This window comes from Scyliorhinus torazame, chromosome 17 (assembly GCF_047496885.1).
Source record: "Scyliorhinus torazame isolate Kashiwa2021f chromosome 17, sScyTor2.1, whole genome shotgun sequence".
NCBI lineage: Eukaryota > Metazoa > Chordata > Chondrichthyes > Carcharhiniformes > Scyliorhinidae > Scyliorhinus > Scyliorhinus torazame.
In genome coordinates, this window is record NC_092723.1 from 122,974,486 (window position 1) to 122,993,638 (window position 19,153).

The following is a 19,153-nucleotide window of genomic DNA, read 5'->3' on the forward strand; positions in this document are numbered from 1 at the left end:
CCGTCGTGAAACGCGACGGCGTTCACGATGGCGCGAACACTTGGCCTCAATATCGGAGAATCGCCCCCGTACTTCCTTAACGTGATCAATGAATATCCCAGATTCCCCTTCGCCGTCCCATGCCCCGATATGACGTCTGCCACCGTCATCAAAGCACTCAACACCATCTTCGCCCTGTTCGGTTTCCCCGCTTCCGTCCACAGCGACCGGGGATCCTCCTTTATGAGTGATGAGCTGCGTCAGTACCTGCTCAGCAAGGGCATCGCCTCGAGCAGGACGACTAGCTACAACCCCCGGGGAAACGAGCAGGTGGAGCGGGAGAATGGGACGGTTTGGAAGGCCGTCCAGCTGGCCTTATGGTCCAAAAATCTCCCGCTGGCAGGAGGTCCTCCCCGACACCCTTCACTCCATCCGATCGCTACTTTGCACGGCGACTAAAGCAACCCCCCATGAACGTCTCCTTGCCTTCCCCAGGAAGTCCACCTCCGGGGTTTCGCTCCCAGCGTGGCTGGCAGCTCCAGGACCCATTCTCCTCCGCAAGCACGTGCGGCTCCACAAGGCGGACCTGTTGGTCGAGAGGGTACAGCTACTCCATGCAAACCCACAGTACGCCTACATGGCATACCCCGACGGCTGCCAAGACACAGTCTCCCTCAGGGACCTGACATCAGCTGGGCCCCCCCCCCCCCGCCCTCTGCTCCGACACCACCCTTCCGCCCCCCAGCGCACCTCACCACAGCCCCCGCTCTAGGATGATCCGTCCTCCCCTTTGTCCCACCCGGGGATGAAGATGAGGTCTACACGCTCCTGGAGTCACCGGCGACCGAGCCAACGCCTGCATCGCCACCTGGACTGCTGCGCTCACAACGGAGGATCAAGGAACCCAATCGGCTGAATTTGTGAACTTTCCCCAAAATGTTAACCTTAAAATACATGTAAATAGTTTTCCACCACCCCCGCTGGACTCTTTTTAACATGGGGTGAATGTGGTAGTCACCACTGTTGTATATATCACATACGAGATGTAATACGGTAAGGCTCCTGTACTGCAGGTACGGGTGTAGATTCTTGCCTGCTGGCTCCGCCCATTTCAGCAGCAGCTGCAGGAAGCTACACATCTCTGCTTAATAAAGCCTCGATTACACTCTACTCTCGTCTTGTCGTAATTAATAGTGCATCAAGCGGGACCGTACGATTTTGTCGGCAAGCCACCCCTGCAACTGGAAAGCAGTCGTGGGGGGCTGGCTGGGCTGGAAAATCCCAGCCATACAGTGCAAAGACAAGAAAGTTTATAAAACTCTGGTGCGGCCTTAACTGGAGTATTGTGTCCAATTCTGGCAACTGTATTTTAGCAAAGATGCAAAATGAGGGTGTAGAAAAAGTGAGAATGATTCCAGGGATGAGGGACTTCAGATTGGAGAAGCTGGGGTTGTTTACCCTGGATAAGAGGAAGTTAAGAGTATATTTGATAAAGATATTCAAAATCATGTGGAACAGAGGAGATAGGGAGAAACTGTGCCCAACGGTGTAAGGGTCGAGAACCAGGGAGGGGGTCGGGGGGAATTTTGAGTTATTGGCAGAAGAAGCAATGGTGACAGATGGAAAAGCTCTTTACGGGCGGGTGGTTAAGAGCTGGAAGGCACTGCCCCAGGGTGATGTGGTAATGGATACAAATAAGGGAGTTTGGGGTAAAGAATTTGTAGGGCTATGGGGAAAGTGGGTTTGGCTGAATTGCTCTTACAGAGAGCTGGCACAGGCAGGATGGACCAAATGGCTACTTTCTCTGCTGTAACCATTCTATGCTTGTTTGAGTGGATCAGCAGAATAGTAACAAATTGAATCTGGGACTTTTCAATTTCTGTCTTTTAGTCTCAAGGGCTTCCCAAATGTCCCAAAATCCGGGCAGTTGCTCCAAGCTCCGGCACTGCCGACGTTTCCGACTCCAAAATCACTTCCAGCTGGTTTTACCACATTTTTTCTTTCCCTTGGCCTGGGGGTGGTGTTTTTAACACTTTAAATAAATGAGTTTTCTTTTTCCTGTTGGATCAGGAACAAATGGGAATCTGTGGCTCTGGAGGCTGTACACCGCACCAAGCCCCAGACTGGGTTCCAGCAATTGGAAGGACGACAATCTCAGTGTTTCGAGCCAAAGCAAATAGCTCCCTGTGCAAAAAAGGTTGTCTGCCAATGCAAATAGAAACAATAATCAGATCGGCGCTTGACTTGTGCATGACTGTGGTACCCTGAGGGTCGAGGCTGAGACAGCTTCGCAGGCTGAAGGTGACTGAGTGCTGAGTGGGTGGAAGGAAACCTATTTGCAGCAAGTAGAGACGGGCACCGCACTGAAGAAGGCACAGTAGCAAGTCCTCAGGTAAGTTGTTTTAAGTCAGGCAGGAGGAAAGGAAAAGAAAGACTTACATTTATATGGCACCTCCGGATGTCCCAAAGATCTTTACAGCCCTGAAGTACTTTTTGAAGTGTAGTTACTGTTGTAATGTAGGAAATGTTGCAATCAGTTTACGTACAGGCAGTTCTGCCAATCGGCAACGTGATAATGATGTTGATTGAGGGATAAGTATTGGTTAGGGCCAACTAAGAGGGCCTTAGTTTAAATCACCTTCAATAGTGCTGCAGGGGCTGGTTTAGCACAGGGCTAAATCGCTGGCTTTTAAAGCAGACCAAGGCAAGCCAGCAGCACGGTTCAATTCCCATACCAGCCTCCCCGAACAGGCGCCGGAATGTGGCGACTAGGGGCTTTTCACAGTAACTTCATTGAAGCCTACTTGTGACAATAAGCAATTTTCATTTCATTTCAGTGTCTCAGTATTGGATTGTCAGCCTAGGGTTTTGAACACGGTGCTCCAGATTGGGTCTTTAACCCATAACCTTGCGATTCAGGGGCCAACAGGCTAACCACCGAGCCACTGCTAGGGGTGAAAGTATTCTAACCAGTTTAATTCACTGACCGAATCCGTTCACATTGCCATGTATAATGAAGAGATTATTTTCTCGCTCAGAGAAAACATAAGACAAAATTTGTAACAGTGAATGGGTATTGGAGGGTTACAAGGTGATGTAAAGGTCTTTCAGAAGGGCATCCATCGGGTGTAAACTTAAAAAGCGAGGGGGATAAATTGGAGGCTATGAGGAAAAAAGCAGGAGTAAGTATGCCTAAGTGGATAGTTCTTTCGAAGGACTAGTACAGGCACAATGGACTGAATGGCCTCCTGCTGTATGATTCTACGGGTGGGATTTTCCGCAGCATGTGTAGCGACGGTGGAGGTGCCCCGCCATTGGCTGCCGCCGGGATCTTCCTGTCCCACCACTGTCATCAGGTTTTCCCGTTGGGAAACGCGTGGAGGGGGGGGGGGGGGGGCGGGGGCGGCGCGGTTGCCATTTATAGACCCGGGTGATGCTGCCGGCATGAATGGCCAGGCAATGTCAGCCACAGGGGGCTTGATTTTAACTGTGTACAAATGGATAGGTTTTGAATGAGTTAAAATCTTACTTTGTGATTCTAAATGTGATTCTGGTCTGGACTGTTTCCATTAAGCGCACAAGAACAAGTAAAACATAAACCTCAAGATAAACCAATACTGCCCTTGGACATATGCTCCAGCCCAGATACTCTATTCTGACCTTTTTGGAGCTCATAATTAATATTAGGCATACAATGATGGATGTGTAAAATTCTCATTAGAACTTCTAAATGATGTCCTCTTGATGGAAGATGTGGAGTACGAATGAATTATGCCATAACCTTTAGGTTTATCGTAAAATACTGCATAACTGGGTCAGAGTTATCAAGAGTGTAGTGAAAATATTTATACTGCTCAGTTCGAGCTATTAAAAATCACACGTTGAATTGACAATTGCTGCAAGATTTAATTGTTCTGCTCGATTGATCTTTGTAGATTGATAATCTATTAAACCGTAATCTTAGGGATTACTTGTTTTGTTTGCTATTAAATGCAGCTATGTTACAGCAGAGGATATATTAGTGGCATGCTGGAATTGAAGCAATGATCACGGCTGCAAATTTATGGAGTATTGACACAATTTCTTTGCGATGATTAGTTTTGCTAATTGAAAAAAAAAGTAGAAGCCAAATAATCAATTCAATCCTTTCAACCGTGAATTCAGCAGATGATTATAGTCTGTATTGACTTCAGGTGGATGAAATATTATGCCCATTCCCTGTCATACGATCAGAGAATCATTATGGGGAATTTTAAGCCAGGAAAATGGATGAGCTCTCATTGGGCGAGATGTGCAGATGCTAAACATCTCAAACCCAATACCAGCACATCTCAGACGCGTCCGCTTGCAATTTTCACAGAACGGGGATAGCGATGCAGGCACAAACTGCCTCCCAGGAGGCAGGTGGGTCATTTAAATATTATAATGGAAAATACATTATATTTAATTTCCATTTTAAATTTCAACCTGGCAGGCCAGATTTGCCTGGCTTTGGGAAACCCGTCAGCTAAAGAGAGGAGAGGATTGCTGATCCAACTGGTGAGCGCCTTTCCACTTATCGCTGGAGCCAATAATACTTGCTGTCCCTCTCCCTGCAAATGAACAACCATAACTCTTGCCCCCATCCTGAGCCATGATGCGTCAATTACCTGACACTTCCAATCTCTTCCCACACTCCAGCGTTTCTGCTCCTCCTCCCTCTCTTCGCCCCCCTGTCCACTCTGATTTGACTTTAGCACTCTGCTGACACACCCCATTGTGCCTTTGACCCTCTGATGTTTCCAGCCACCCAATGTCTCCGATCCCCCAGAGCCAATTTCTCAACCACCCTGACTGAAACTAGTTCACCCAGTGATCCCTCCCCTGCCACAGTCAATAAACATTCACGCCCTCCATCACTGATGCAGAGTGGCAGCAGTGTGTGCCATCTATAATATGCACTTCAGTTCCAAACCCACAACCTCTACCATCTGGAAGTACAAGGGCAGCAGATGCACATGAACGTAGCCAATTTCAAATTCCCTTCCAAGCCACACACCATCCTCATTTTGAAATAAACCATTGTTCCTTCACGGTTTCTGAGTAAAAGCCCTGAAACTCCCTGCTTTTAACAACACTGGGTTTACCGACACCTCATGGACTGCAACCGTTCACAAAGGTGGCTCATCACCACCTTTGCAAGTAAATTAGGGATGGGCAATATACGCTGGTCTAAATGAAGCCGTACCCATTAACAAAGAAAAATGGTAATCTCTTGCCCCTTCCACTCTCTCAGCCTGGCACCACCGGCCTTTCTTCAAATAGCCAATCGTCAGCCTCTCATCCTAACAGCACATACAATTATAGTTGATGGCATCCAAAGGAAACCTGCTGTTCTTCAGAGATTCCTTATTATAAAACAGCAACCCTCACCCCACACCCACCCTCACCCCACACCACCCTCACCCCACACCCACCCTCACTCCACACCACCCTCACCCCACACCCACCCTCACTCCACACCCACCCTCACCCCACACCCACCCTCACCCCACACCCACCCTCACTCCACACCCACCCTCACCCCACACCCACCCTCACCCCACACCCACCCTCACCCCACACCCACCCTCACTCCACACCCACCCTCACTCCACACCCACCCTCACCCCATACCCACCCTCACCCCACACCCACCCTCACCCCACACCAACCCTCACCCCACACCAACCCTCACCCCACACCCACCCTCACTCCACACCAACCCTCATCCCACACCAACCCTCACCCCACACCCACCCTCACCCCACACCCACCCTCACCCCACACCACCCTCACTCCACATCAACCCTCACCCAAAACCCACCCTCACCCCACACCACCCTCACTCCACACCAACCCTCATCCCACACCAACCCTCATCCCACACCAACCCTCACCCCACACCCACCCTCACCCCATACCCACCCTCACCCCACACCCACCCTCACCCCACACCCACCCTCACCCCACACCCACCCTCACCCCACACCCACCCTCACCCCACACCAACCCTCACCCCACACCCACCCTCACCCCACACCCACCCTCACCCCACACCCACCCTCACCCCACACCCACCCTCACCCCATACCCACCCTCACCCCACACCAACCCTCACCCCACACCAACCCTCATCCCACACCAACCCTCACCCCACACCCACCCTCACCCCACACCAACCCTCATCCCACACCAACCCTCACCCCACACCCACCCTCACCCCACACCCACCCTCACCCCACACCCACCCTCACCCACACCCACCCTCACCCCACACCAATCCTCACCCCACACCAATCCTCACCCCACACCAATCCTCACCCCACACCCACCCTCACCCCACACCCACCCTCACCCCACACCCTCCCTCATCCTGCCCCAACCTCCACCCTGCCCCAACCCTCACCCTGTCCCAACCCTCACCCTGTCCCAAGCCTCACCCTGCAGCATCCCTCACCCTGTCCCCACCCTCACCCTGTCCCAACCCTCACCCTGTCCCAACCCTCACCCTGCCCCAACCCTCACCCTGCACCATCCCTCATCCTGTCCCAACCCTTACCCTGTCCCAACCCTCACCCTGCCCCAACCCTCACCCTGCCCCAACCCTCACCCTGCCCCAACCCTCACCCTGCCCCAACCCTCACCCTGCCCCAACCCTCACCCTGCCCCAACCCTCACCATGCCCCAACCCTCACCCTGCCCCAACCCTCACCCTGCCCCAACCCTCACCCTGCCCCAACCCTCACCCTGCCCCAACCCTCACCATGCCCCAACCCTCACCCTGTCCCAACCCTCACCCTGTCCCAACCCTCACCCTGTCCCAACCCTCACCCTGCCCCAACCCTCACCCCACACCAACCTTCACCCTGCCCCAACCCTCACCCTGCCCTCACCCTCACCCTGCCCCAACCCTCACCCTGCCCCAACCCTCACCCTGCCCCAACCCTCACCCTGCCCTCACCCTCACCCTGTCCCAACCCTCACCCTGCCCCAACCCTCACCCTGCCCCAACCCTCACCCTGTCCCAACCCTCTCCCTGCCCCAACCCTCACCCTGCCCCTACCCTCACCCTGCCCCAACCCTCACCCCACACCAACCCTCAGCCTGTCCCAACCCTCACCCTGCCCCAACCCTCACCCTGTCCCAACCCTCATCCTGCCCCAATCTTCACCCTGCCCACCCTTCACCCTGCACACCCTTCACCCGGCCCACCCTTCACCCTGCCCCACCCTTCACACTGCACACCCTTCACCCGGCCCACCCTTCACACTGCCCACCCTTCACCCCGCCCACCCTTCACCCCGCCCACCCTTCACCCTGCCCACCCTTCACCCTGCCCACCCTTCACCCTGCCCACCCTTCACCCTGCCCACCCTTCACCCTGCCCACCCTTCTCCCTGCCCACCCTTCACCCTGCCTACCCTTCATCCTGCAACACCCTTCACCTTGCCCACCCTTCATCCTGCAACACCCTTCACCCAGCCCCATCACTCGCCCTGCCTCAACCCTCACCTTGTCGCACTCTTCTCCCTCCCCCACTCTGCAGCCTGCACCAATGCTTGTCCTGCCCCACCCCTCCCCCTGCCTCAGCCCTCACCCACCCCACACGCTGTCCCACCCCTCACTCTACCACACCCCTCACTCAGCCCCACTCTCAACTGCCCTATCCTCCACCCTGCCGCCCCTCACCTAACCTACCCCTTGCCTTGCCCTGCCCCTCACTGTGCCCCAACCCTCTGCCTAAACCACTCCTCATACCCCAGCCCTCACCCTGCCCCTCACCCGGCCCCACACTATGCCTAACCACCCCTCACCCACCCCACACCCTGCCACTCATCTTGCCCTTCCCCCTCTCTAAATTACCCTTCACCCACTCTACTTCCTCACGCAGTCACTCTCATAAACCCGTCACCCACCCCACCCCCTCACCCTGAACCACCCCTCACCCACCCCACCACACCCATCACTCAACGCCACCCCTCAGCCTGCCCCACCGCTCATCCTGCCCCACCCCTCATCCTGCCCCACCCCTCACCCTGCTCCCCCTCCTCACTGTTATCCCTGTCCTTTAATCTCTTGTGAAATGTTATCCAATTATCTCCATGATTTTTCCCCGTAATTTTCCTAACTAATTAAAATTACTATTGAATCTGATGCCTCCCTTTCAGGCTCCATTTCTAAATTGACAGTCCTCTCATCTTAATTTCCTTTGATGTTTTTTGAAGGCATTTTTTTAATCTCACGCTGCAACAATTCTCAATCCAGTTTGATTATTGTGTTGAACTGAAATGGAATGATATCAGGATATTAACATGCTAATTGCATTCGATGAAACCTCCTGTCTGAACCAAGGCATTAAAAACTGTTGAAATAAATTAAAAGAGGACTCTTTGGAGTTTTGGTTACGTGCCGTCAACTGTTAACTGATATTAACCAGTCGCACAAAGTGACATTTTTAGATGTTTTATATTTAAATATTTAAATGAGCTAGCTATCCTTCTGGTTGCAGATTGTTGGCCCATTTCGTGCCCTATTTCAATGAAAACTGTGTGCGGACCCCGGGCGAGTTAGTTCAGTATTGAAATTTAAGGAATTTTGCCATCCCTATCCATGATTCTACTGCATTTTGCTGGAATCAGCATCCAGTAACTTTCTCAGTTCAAATAAATGTACGGGTGTTTAGGGGCTACACATCATGACGAATAAAACCAAAAAATACAATAATCTCAGCAGGTCCGGCAGCATGGTGAAGAGAGAAATAAAGTTTTGAGTCCGTATGACTCTTTCGCAGAACTGTTCTGTGGAAGATAATAGGGACTCAAAATGTGTGGTAGGATTCTCCGGCCTCCCAGACACGTGTTTCGCGGCGGCAAGAGGCGGCACGCCGTTCGCTGGATGCGGGATTCTCTGTTCCCGCTGCTGTCAAGAGGGAATTCCCATTGAAGCCACCCCACGCTGCGGAAAACTGTGGGGGTGCATTGCCAGGCGGGACCAGAAAGTCCAGCCGCCAGCGAACAGCCGGAGAATTCTGGCCATTCACTCGGCTTCTCTCTCCACAGACGCTGCCAGACCTGTTGAGTTTATCTCACATTTTCTGTTTTCATTTCAGATTTCCAGCATCCCCATTATTTTGCTTTTATTATAGGTCATGACAAATGTTGGATTATTAACATTTGTTAAAGAATGAATCGACGGAAACTTCTTGAAGTGTGCAACAATCAACAACTAATCTAAGCATCTGTGCAACTAACTTCACCCACAGTTTAAAGGGTTCCAGGCAAATGTGTTTGCTTTTGGTTTGATAAAGACATGTCATAACTCCTGAAAGTGTTATCTACGAGCATATGGTACAATTTTGGTCAGTGTAGTGGTTACAATATTTCTTGGGGCCTCTGTCGCCCAGTTGTATACGATTTAGATCTTTATCAACTGCTCGTTGCATTGTACATACGGAGTTAAGATCAAGTCTATGGTTCAGGTAAGGCAAGTTAACATCATAAAGGATAATCAGGCAAGAGCGGATAGATCAGCCTTGACGAAATGGGCAACACTCTCACCTCTGAACCAGAAAGCTGTGAGTTCAAGCCTCATTCCAGATACTTGAGCATTTGATCGAGCTGACGCTCCACCGTAATACTGAGCACATGCAGCCCTGTTGGTGATACTGTTGTTCAAATCAAATGTTGAATTAAGGTTGTGTTCTCCAGCAGACCTAGTGGACATGAAGAAGGGCAAGGATGTTAATCTGGAGAATAATATAAATAATTGGAGCGCAGACCTTTGTTCTTTATTAACACCTTCTGCTATCTTACCTTCATGCTACAATCAGCACCTTCTTTAGTCCTTAACACTATCATTAACACTCCTTTGTCTTGTGCCAGCTCTTCTTTTCTTTAATGCCATGGTATCTTCTATGTCCAGCTGAGAAGGTAGATGGGGTCTCAGGTTTAATGTCTCTTCCGATAGTCAGTCCCTCAGACAGTTTTGTAATACATTGAAGTGCCAGCCTGAATTATCTGCTCATATCTCTGGAGTGAGATTTGAACTCACAACCTTTTGACCACTTTGCGACCACTGAACTATGTATTTTTATTGCGAATAAATTTGTATGTTCTCAGTTAAAATGGATACTGCCTATGTCAGTTTGCTGTTGGAGGACATCCAGTAAGGGAAAAACGTAATTACGGACAAGTTTACATAGACAGTTACCAGTATAAAATGATGTGGAGATGCCGGCGTTGGACTGGGGTGAGCACAGTAAGAAGTCTTACAACACCAGGTTAAAGGTTAGGCGATTCACCTGAGGAAGGAGCAGTGATCCGAAAGCTAGTGATTTGAAACAAACCTGTTGGACTTTAACCTGGTGTTGTAAGACTTCTTAATATAAATATGGATATCCTCCCCCTTGTACCAGGCCCTAAGAGGGTTTTGGCCATCATGGACTTCTGTTGGATTGGTCTATGATGATACTTGGCATTGCACTGCAGTAGAATCCTGTTGCATTCTCCAGTATAGCTGGCCAGGATACTCTCTGGCTCTTTACTGAGGATTTATTCTCTGATAATTGACCTCTTTGGCCAAATAATGCACTCAGCTTTTGAGGCCATCAAGTCCTGAAGTGGAACCATGAAACCAGCATTTCTTGCTCAGAGGTCAGGACACGGGTAGCATGGTGCCACAGTGATTAGCAATGCTGCCTCACAGTGACAGGGATCCATGTTCGATTCCGACCTCGGGTGCCTGTGTGAAGATTGTGCATTCTCACCGTGACTGCGTAGGTTTCCTCCCACAGTCCAAAGATGTGCAGGTTAGATGGCTTGGTCATGCTAAATTGACCCCAAGTGTGAAAAGAATAGGTGGGGTTATGGGGATAGGTGGTGGATTGGACCTAGGTAGGGTGCTCGGAGGGCGGCTCAACGGGCTGAATGACCTCCTTCTGCACAAGACCTCCCTAAATATGAGCGTAGGATTATAGTGGAAAGCAGGTGACAGGAAATGTGCGTGGCCAGTAAACCCGATTTAATTGAACGTGAAAATGTGCAATTTGTTACCAGCCTGGAACAATCACATAGCCAGTTCAAGTTACTTCATTCACTCCAAGCAATCTCGTCTCCTGCTCTTCACACTCTGACGAAGATCACTGGCAAAAATAGAAACTTGCTGAAGTGAAAACTAGCTCTCCCCTGACACATAACATAGTAAAGAGGATATTGTCAGTCAGATCTTTAGTCCCAAGGTCACATCCTTTCGGTGCAACCTGACGTGGTAAGCTGCATAAATTTCATGTCACCTAACTGTTATTCTCGTGTACTAAGCTACAGCCTACATAAAAAGCTGTTAGAAAAATACATTAATTAATCTGCTCCTGAATGTGTGGGAGGTTAAAAACTTATTCCAGAATGATTTTTTGATCAAGGGACTATTAATTTATTTGAAGCTTTGATTCCCATCCACATTGTCCAGTTATTACTCCTTACATTTTCATTCAGAAACCTTTTCTTAACATGCCATTGGAGGAAAATATGTATGGAGCTTTGCACTTGGAGAGTTTAAAGTCTTTGTTCAGTTTTAAAATATTGCCTTATTTTGGCAGATTAAGTAAGCATGATATTCTTCCAAACAGCTGCATGTTCATAGGGTATGTAATTCAGCTGTAAGAGCTTGCAGGCTAACTTTTATAATTATGTCCTCCTCTTGTGGTGATTCACCCGCTGGAAGATTTTGGTGAGCAAGGAATTCAATTAAAGGTAGGTAGATGGAGTTGAGGTGTGGATCAGTCATGGCCTAATTCGGTGTCTTTCAAACTTTTTTTCCCGGGACCCACTTTTGTCAACCAGCCGGCCTTCACGACCCATGCCAGCAGACCTTCGTGACCCACACTGACTGGCCTTCATGACTCACCATCGGCCGACATTCGGGATCCCCACCAGCTGACCTTCACGACCCAAGTTGGGTGATGTTTGCGACACACACCGCGTAATGGGAAAGGGGAGCCTGATAGTCCTCATGATCTCACTCCAATCAGGTTCACAGGAGGAGAGGGCAATGCGCACACCAGGTGCAGAATTCAGCCAGTTCTTTTGTGTTGTCTTCATCTTTGTGAGAACGGAAAATCAGAACTCGCCCATATAGGTCGTTGTGAAGGGCAATAGCAACAAAATGCTTGTTTTACTCAGCACTGGACATTCCTGGGAGATGCTAAACCAGAATGCTGGCAGCCTCATGGATCTCTGGTGTGTTTTTAATGTGCTGTCATAGGTCAGATACAGCAGGATAGTCTTTTCATTTGGAGTCAGCTGTAACTTAATAACTGACTCTGGTGTTTCAACCTCAAATGGAATTTTGCACACACCACTTGTCTTTCAAAATCTGAAACTTCTCCTCACATTTTCCAGTTCTTCCTTGCATGTAACACACATAGGATGTGCACCCTTATTTACACTGGCACAATAGACAAAACAAGAAATCACCTTTATACTGCCTTGTTTGTGAGTTAAGTTTCTTCTTTGTAGGCTGTTAACCAGAGAGAGAGACCCTAGAGCTAACACTAGCACTGCTATTTCCTGCTGTAGACTCTCCTGAGCAGTGCTCTCCAGCAGATTCAGATATGGGATCCAGGTCAGTAGGTTCTCTGCTTATGTCTGTCGCTGGCCGTTTCTTTCTTGTAACAAAATGGTTCATCTTCACAATCCAATTGCCTTGCTTGCTAGCAGCTAGAAAATGGAAGAGGTTCTCCTCCAAGATTTGGTGCCAAAAGCACGTCCAAACAGGGCGCTTGATGACAGGTGTATGTGCAGGGCCCATGGCCTGCTCACTCCTCTGCGTATGGTTGGAAGACTGCACACAGCCTCATTTCATTCTCAAATAAAAGGCGGTAGCTGCCGCCATTCTCAATTTAAATGCCAGTAGCGGCTTTTGGATGCTTTCTCCATGAAGGGGAGCGCACCGAGGGAATGCCACGACTAAGGGTTCCACGACTCTCCCGATACCTGCCCGTGACTGACCTGCGGGTTGTGACCTGCACTTTGAAAAACCCTGGTCTAATTGAATGATGTGGACCAGGCTCAAGGGGCTGATTCGCTACCTCTTGTTCCTATTTCAGGAAATTCAACCCATCAACTTCCTGCCCCCAAAGTTTGAATGAATGCATGCTATTGGCATGTGTGGTAGTATGTATTGGGGGTCATGTGGGACTGGAAGCCCTAATGTCATTGGCTGACAGATCCCGGGTCCTGGTTGGCCGTTGACCTCAAGCTCCGCCCTGAAGGCGGAGTATAAGAAGCCGGAGTCTCCCCCCACAGGCCAGTTTACTATCGAGCGGCGGGGGAACAGACACGCTTAATAAAGCCTCATCGACTTCACTCTATTCGTCTCATGGAGTCTTTGTGCGCTACAATTTATTAAACGTGCCTAAAAAGGACTATGGAGCTCAGGATCATTCCAGAATGCCTGAGGATCAGCCCCCACGCAGTGAACGCGGCAGCAGCCTTCAAACACTGGCAGACTTGCTTCGAGGCTTACCTCAGAACGACCACAGGCCGAGTCTCAGATGAACAAAAACTGCAGGTCCTGCACTCGAGGGTGAGCACGGAGATTTTCACCCTCATTGAAGACACCGACGATTTCCAGACGGCGTTCGCAGCACTCAGAAGTCTCTACGTTCACCCAGTTAACCAAATCTACGCTCGCTACCAGCTCGCGACGAGACGGCAAGCTCCCGGAGAATCGATGGACGAGTTCTACGCCGCGCTGCTGATTTTGGGACGAGCCTGCAGCTGCCCGTCGGTGAACGCAAACGAACACACGGACATGTTAATGCGCGATGCTTTTGTGGCAGGTATGCAATCCTCCCAAATCCGCCAAAGACTTCTAGAAAAAGAGTCGCTAGGACTCTCAGAGGCACGGGCCCTAGCAGCCTCCCTAGACGTGGTCGCGCGTAATACCCGCGCCTATGGCCCCGACCGCGCGGCAGGCCATTGGGCCCTGTACGTACCCGTCACGGCAAACCCCCTACCCCCCCCCCCGGACACCCCACAGGCTTGCGCGGTCCAAACGCCGAGTCGCACCGGGGGCGCCCGCTGTTATTTCTGCGGCCAGGCGAAACATCCCCGACAGCGCTGCCCGGCCCGCGCAGCTATCTGCAAAAGCTGCGGGAAAAAGGGCCATTATGCGGTTGTGTGCCGGTCCCGCGAGGTCGCCGCCGTCCCGGGAGCACAGGGAGCCCTGCAAGCAGTTTACGCGCCCCAACCCCCCCCAGCACGCCATGTACGATCCCGGGTCCTGGTTGGCCGTTGACCTCAAGCTCCGCCCTGAAGGCGGAGTATAAGAAGCCGGAGTCTCCCCCTGCAGGCCAGTTTACTATCGAGCTGCGGGGGAACAGACACGCTTAATAAAGCCTCATCGACTTCACTCTATTCGTCTCATGGAGTCTTTGTGCGCTACAGCATGGAACCTTGCCGCTGGGAGAACTTACTTGGAGACTGGAAGTGTGATCGAAATGTGTGGGGGAAATGTGTCCTCGATCTCCTGAAATGCAGCCCAGGATTGAGGGGGCATGGTGGAGGCGTGTTGGTGGGGCTGATGGTTAAGCATCTATAAAATTAATCAGCGCATAAAAGAAGCTGAATGAGAGACAAAATTCCTCATGAGCAATACCTGTAGGTATGTAACAGGAATAATCCCCTGGTGTTTACAAAACTGAGAGGTAAATCGATCCTGAGCATGTGAACACGTAGAAACTTGTTTACACATCAGATCATGGACTGAGAAGGAGTGGTGGGGGGAGGGGTGGAATACAAATTCTGAGAGCACACAAGAAAAAGATTAGCAGCGAAGGCCACTCCAGGGTTGACAAAAGAAGGAATTCAGCCAATGACAGCGAGCCGACAAGCGCAAAATACTGCAGCTGCCAGTAACCAGAGACAAAAATGGAAAAGACACTCAGCAGGCAATTCAGAGAAAACACCAAACAGGTGACAAGCCCTTCTTCGAAATGTAAAATGTTACAAATAACCAGAAACAGAGCAAGGGAAAGAGCGAAGAACACAATCACCGCATTCACTAGAAAAGGCGTGGAATGGCCTGTAAACTGTTCAGGAGAGGATGAGGAAATGGTTAAAGGGCAAATGTGGTGAGAGCGAGAGACAAAAAAGAGCCAGAATCAGAAAAATTAAAAATGTAAAGGCGACATCGGAAGCACGAGAAGGGAGAAGGAAGGCTAGATAAATAAAGTGGGAAGCGTGAGAAGCTGCTGATGTGAGCAAGCCCCAGCAAGTCAGCGAGCTAATAGTCCGAAGGAAGAAAATTCACGTAAATTGAGAATGTGCATACAGAGGACGAGTCATGGCCTGTTCTCTGTTCATATGCATATCTCATTGACTGAGGCTCAGAGCATAACTCATGTGGGATGAAAGAATATCAGGTTTTATTTATGGTGCTTTTAGACTGAGGTCAATGACAGAAATTGAAGTTTAATGAGCACAGACAAATCAGTCACAGCTGTTTTGCCATTGAACGCCGATGGAATCAGACTCTGCAAATTTCAGCTCCACAGTGCTGCAAGGTGCCTGAACTAAGGAAACCCAAAACTTCAGAGCAGCGTGCCGTGACTGTAAGGGCGCTAGCACACGTGTGCCACGTGTGTCCTGGGAACATGCAGACTGGGCAAATCCCGACATCAAACAGTTTCAGGTTTGGCATCTGATTTGCCATTTTGGACACTCCAGGTAATTCCCTCTCTTAATCACTCCCAGATGAACATGTGTTTAGCTGCATGAGGGACCCCAGCGTGAATGCCACATAAAAGGAACACCTTTTAACTTTGAGATGTTTTCCAATTTCTTTCGCTGCTGCAGAGCGAGAGGGGACATTTTGTTCAGTATTGTGGGAGGAATTGGCAAGAGATTTTTGGATTCACTAGGGAGTGGTTCTGGACTTTGACACGGAGGTCATAAGGGGTTGAGAGGCCTTTTCGGAGAAAGCCTGCTTTCAGTAATGGGGGAGAAAATCAGAGCCAGAGAGAGAAATCATGGCCCTGTGGTGCTTCTCCTGTTTCCTGGTCTCTTATTCCCCCATCACCACTTTAACTCTCCCCTCAATTATGCATGATATTGTTTCGCCTTTCAGGATTCACCAGTCAATTCACCAAACAATCACAGAAAGGTCCCAGTAAAATGATATAGCCCATTGCTGGCATCTGATTATAAATGTTGTCTGCTATATGCAACATGCGTCATTAATATTAAGAGAAGCAACAAAATATAATGCAGTGTTAGTTTGTGTGGGTGACAATGAAACAAACAAGAGAGTACAATTTTTTCTTGAACAGCATCATACAATAATTTGACAGGAAAATATCCCATTAGTAATTTATAACACTGATTTTGGAGACTCCCTCAATCCTCATCAAAGATTCAATACTTGCAACCCAGATAAACGGCACAAGATCTTTTCCATTCTAAAGAAGTAGAAGAGGATTTTCTCCTGCCTCGGTGTGTGATATTATTCAATGTAATTATTTCATACAAACTGTTTCACTGGATTCTATTTTAAAAAAATATATTTTTGTTCAACAAGTTGCTGGATAATGTAACAGTGATACAGATTGTAAACACCAGTGCAATGGGTGTAGTGCAAACAATTTGGTTTATTTTGTAGTAGTGTGGGTGCTAGCCCCCCGCCCCCGTTACTCTCCCATTCCCCTGGCTTTTCCTCCCCCCTCAACAACCCGCCCTCTGCCCCCGCCCCACCCTCCCCCTAGCTGCTGGTCATTACTTTGAAGATTGCGGTGAACTGGAGTGGAACCCTTCATCCAACCCCCGATGGCAAATTTAATCTTTTCTAGTCTCAGGAATTGCGCCAGATCGGCCAGCCAGTCTGAGGCCTTGGACGGTGCTGCCGATCTCCATCCGAGCAGGAGTCGCCGCCGGGCTATCAGGCAGGCAAAGGCCAGGGCGCCGGCCCCCTCCCCTTGAAGAGCTCTGGCTATTCTGACACCCTGAAAACTACCACGAATGGGCAAAGCTGCACCTTCCTTAACCCCCACAACCTCAAACATGGCCTTGAAAAAAGGTCCAGAATCCGGTAAGTCTTGGACAGGACCAGAACATGTGGGAGTGATTGGCCGGACCCTCACATCGCTCACATCAGTCTTCCACATGCAAGAAGAACCCATGCGTGTCCTGGTCAGGAATACCTTGTGAACCACCTTCAGCTGCATCAGGCTCAGCCACGTGCATGAGGTGAAGGGGTTCACCCTGTGACTCGTTCCAGAGTCCTCCCCTATCTCGTTGCCTAGTCCTTCCTCCCACCCCTCTCTTGTTTCATCCAGTGGGGCCCTTACCTCCTCTAGCAGTCGTCCGTATATGTCCATGCACTTTCCCTCCTCTAATTCGTCCTGTGATAACAGCCTGTCTAGCAGGGTGTGTCTGGATAACTGAGGGAACGATGGGGCCTCCTTGCAGAGAAAGTCCCATATCTGAAGATACTGGAACTTGTTCCCTTTTGGGAACTGGAGCTTCTCTGTTACTTCCCCCAGAGCTGCCACTCTACCATCTATGTACACGTCTCTGAGCCTCAACACCCCTTCCTCCCTTCTGCGGGTTTTATATGTGGCAGCCATTTTGGCCGAGACAAATCTGTGTTTTTTGCAGGCAGGAGCTGAGCCGGACATGTCTTTTAGCTTAACGTGGTGCCTAAGTTGGATTCAGGCTCACAATGTGGCTATCACTGGGCTCGTTGAGTACTTGGTCAGGGGGAAGGGGAGTGGGGCAGCGACCAGCATCTGCAGGGACGTCCCAATACAGGAGGTCTCTTCCAGCTGCACCCATGCTGCCCCCAGCTCCCCCAGCCAACCCCGCACCCTATCTTCATTTGCTGCCCAGTAATAGAACAGGAGGTCTGGGAGTGCTAAGCCCTCTGAGCGCCGCCCTCACTGCAGGATGGTTTTACGGACCATGGGATTCTTCCTTGTCCCACCAAAGCCGAGATTAGTTTGACTAGCTTAGTGAAAATGTATTTGGGGATGAAGAATGGGACTGATTTTAATATGAAAAAGAACCTTGGCAGGACGTTCATCTTTTATCGTCTGCACTCTCCCCGCTAGTGGGAACAGGAGTGAGTCCCACCTCCGCAGGTCCCTTTTCACCTCCTCCTCCAGGTTAGACAGGTTCCACTGGTGGAGCCGGGCCCAGATATGGACTATCTGGATCTCCAGGTATCTGAGCTTGGTTTGGGCCCGTTTTAATGACAGCCTTCCCAGCTCTACTTCTCCCCCCTGGGGATTCACCGGGAAGATTTTGCTCTTGCTTAGGTTTAGTTTGTATCCTGAGAAGGTTCCTAACTCTCTCAGGAGATCCATTATCTTACTCATGCTGGCTAGGGGGTTTGAGACGTAGAGCAGCAGGTCATCCACATAGAGTGGGACTCTGTGCTCCCTGTTTTCTTTCTGAATTCTCTCCACCCCTCCGCTGATCTGAGCACGATAGCCAGTGGCTGAATTGCCAGAGCGTACAGCAGCGGGGATAATGGGCATCCCTGCCTCATGCCTCTGTGCAGCCGGAAGTCATTTAAGCTTGTGGTGTACATGCATGCACTCGCCAAGGGAGCGCTAAACAGCAGTTTTACCCATGAGGTGAACACTGGCCCAAACCCAAACCATTCCAGTACTTCAATGAGGTACTTCCACTCCACCCGGTCGAAGGCCTTCTTTGTATCTCCTCCCTGGGTGGGGACGTGACCACGTTCAGCATGCAATTGATGCTTGCTGTCTGCTGTCTGCCCTTGACAAACCTGTCTGATCTTCCACAATTACTTCTGGCAATCGACTCTCCAGTCGCCTCGTCAGAACCTTCGCTAGGACATTGGCGACAGTGTTTAGGACTGAGATGGGTCTGCATGAACCACACTCCACTGTCTTTCTTTGGGATCAGAGATTAAGGCTTGTGTCAGCGTGGGTGGCTGGGCCCTCCTTGACAGCAAGTTATTGAACTTCTCCCGCAAGAGCCGGGCCAGTTCTGCACACACCTTTTGTAGAAGTCCACCGGGAACCCATCAGGTCCTGGTGCCTTCCCAGATTGTATGATGTTGATGCACTCTATGACCTCCTCCAGACCCAACGGTGCTTCCAGTCTCTGTCCTTTTTCCTGCCCCACAG

The 19,153-nt window shown here is 50.2% G+C and overlaps 1 protein-coding gene across 2 annotated transcripts in view; it reads left to right on the forward strand.

Annotated features, from left to right (window-relative positions):
* The first annotated feature begins 2,089 nt into the window (after positions 1 to 2,089).
* Positions 2,090 to 19,153, forward strand: part of LOC140394121 (complement C1q tumor necrosis factor-related protein 1-like) — a 65,754-nt gene continuing 48,690 nt past the window's right edge. For both annotated transcript variants that reach the window (XM_072480994.1, XM_072480995.1), the window contains exon 1: positions 2,090 to 2,371. The gene's annotated coding sequence lies outside the window, so the exon portion shown is untranslated. The remainder of the gene's footprint in view (positions 2,372 to 19,153) is intronic.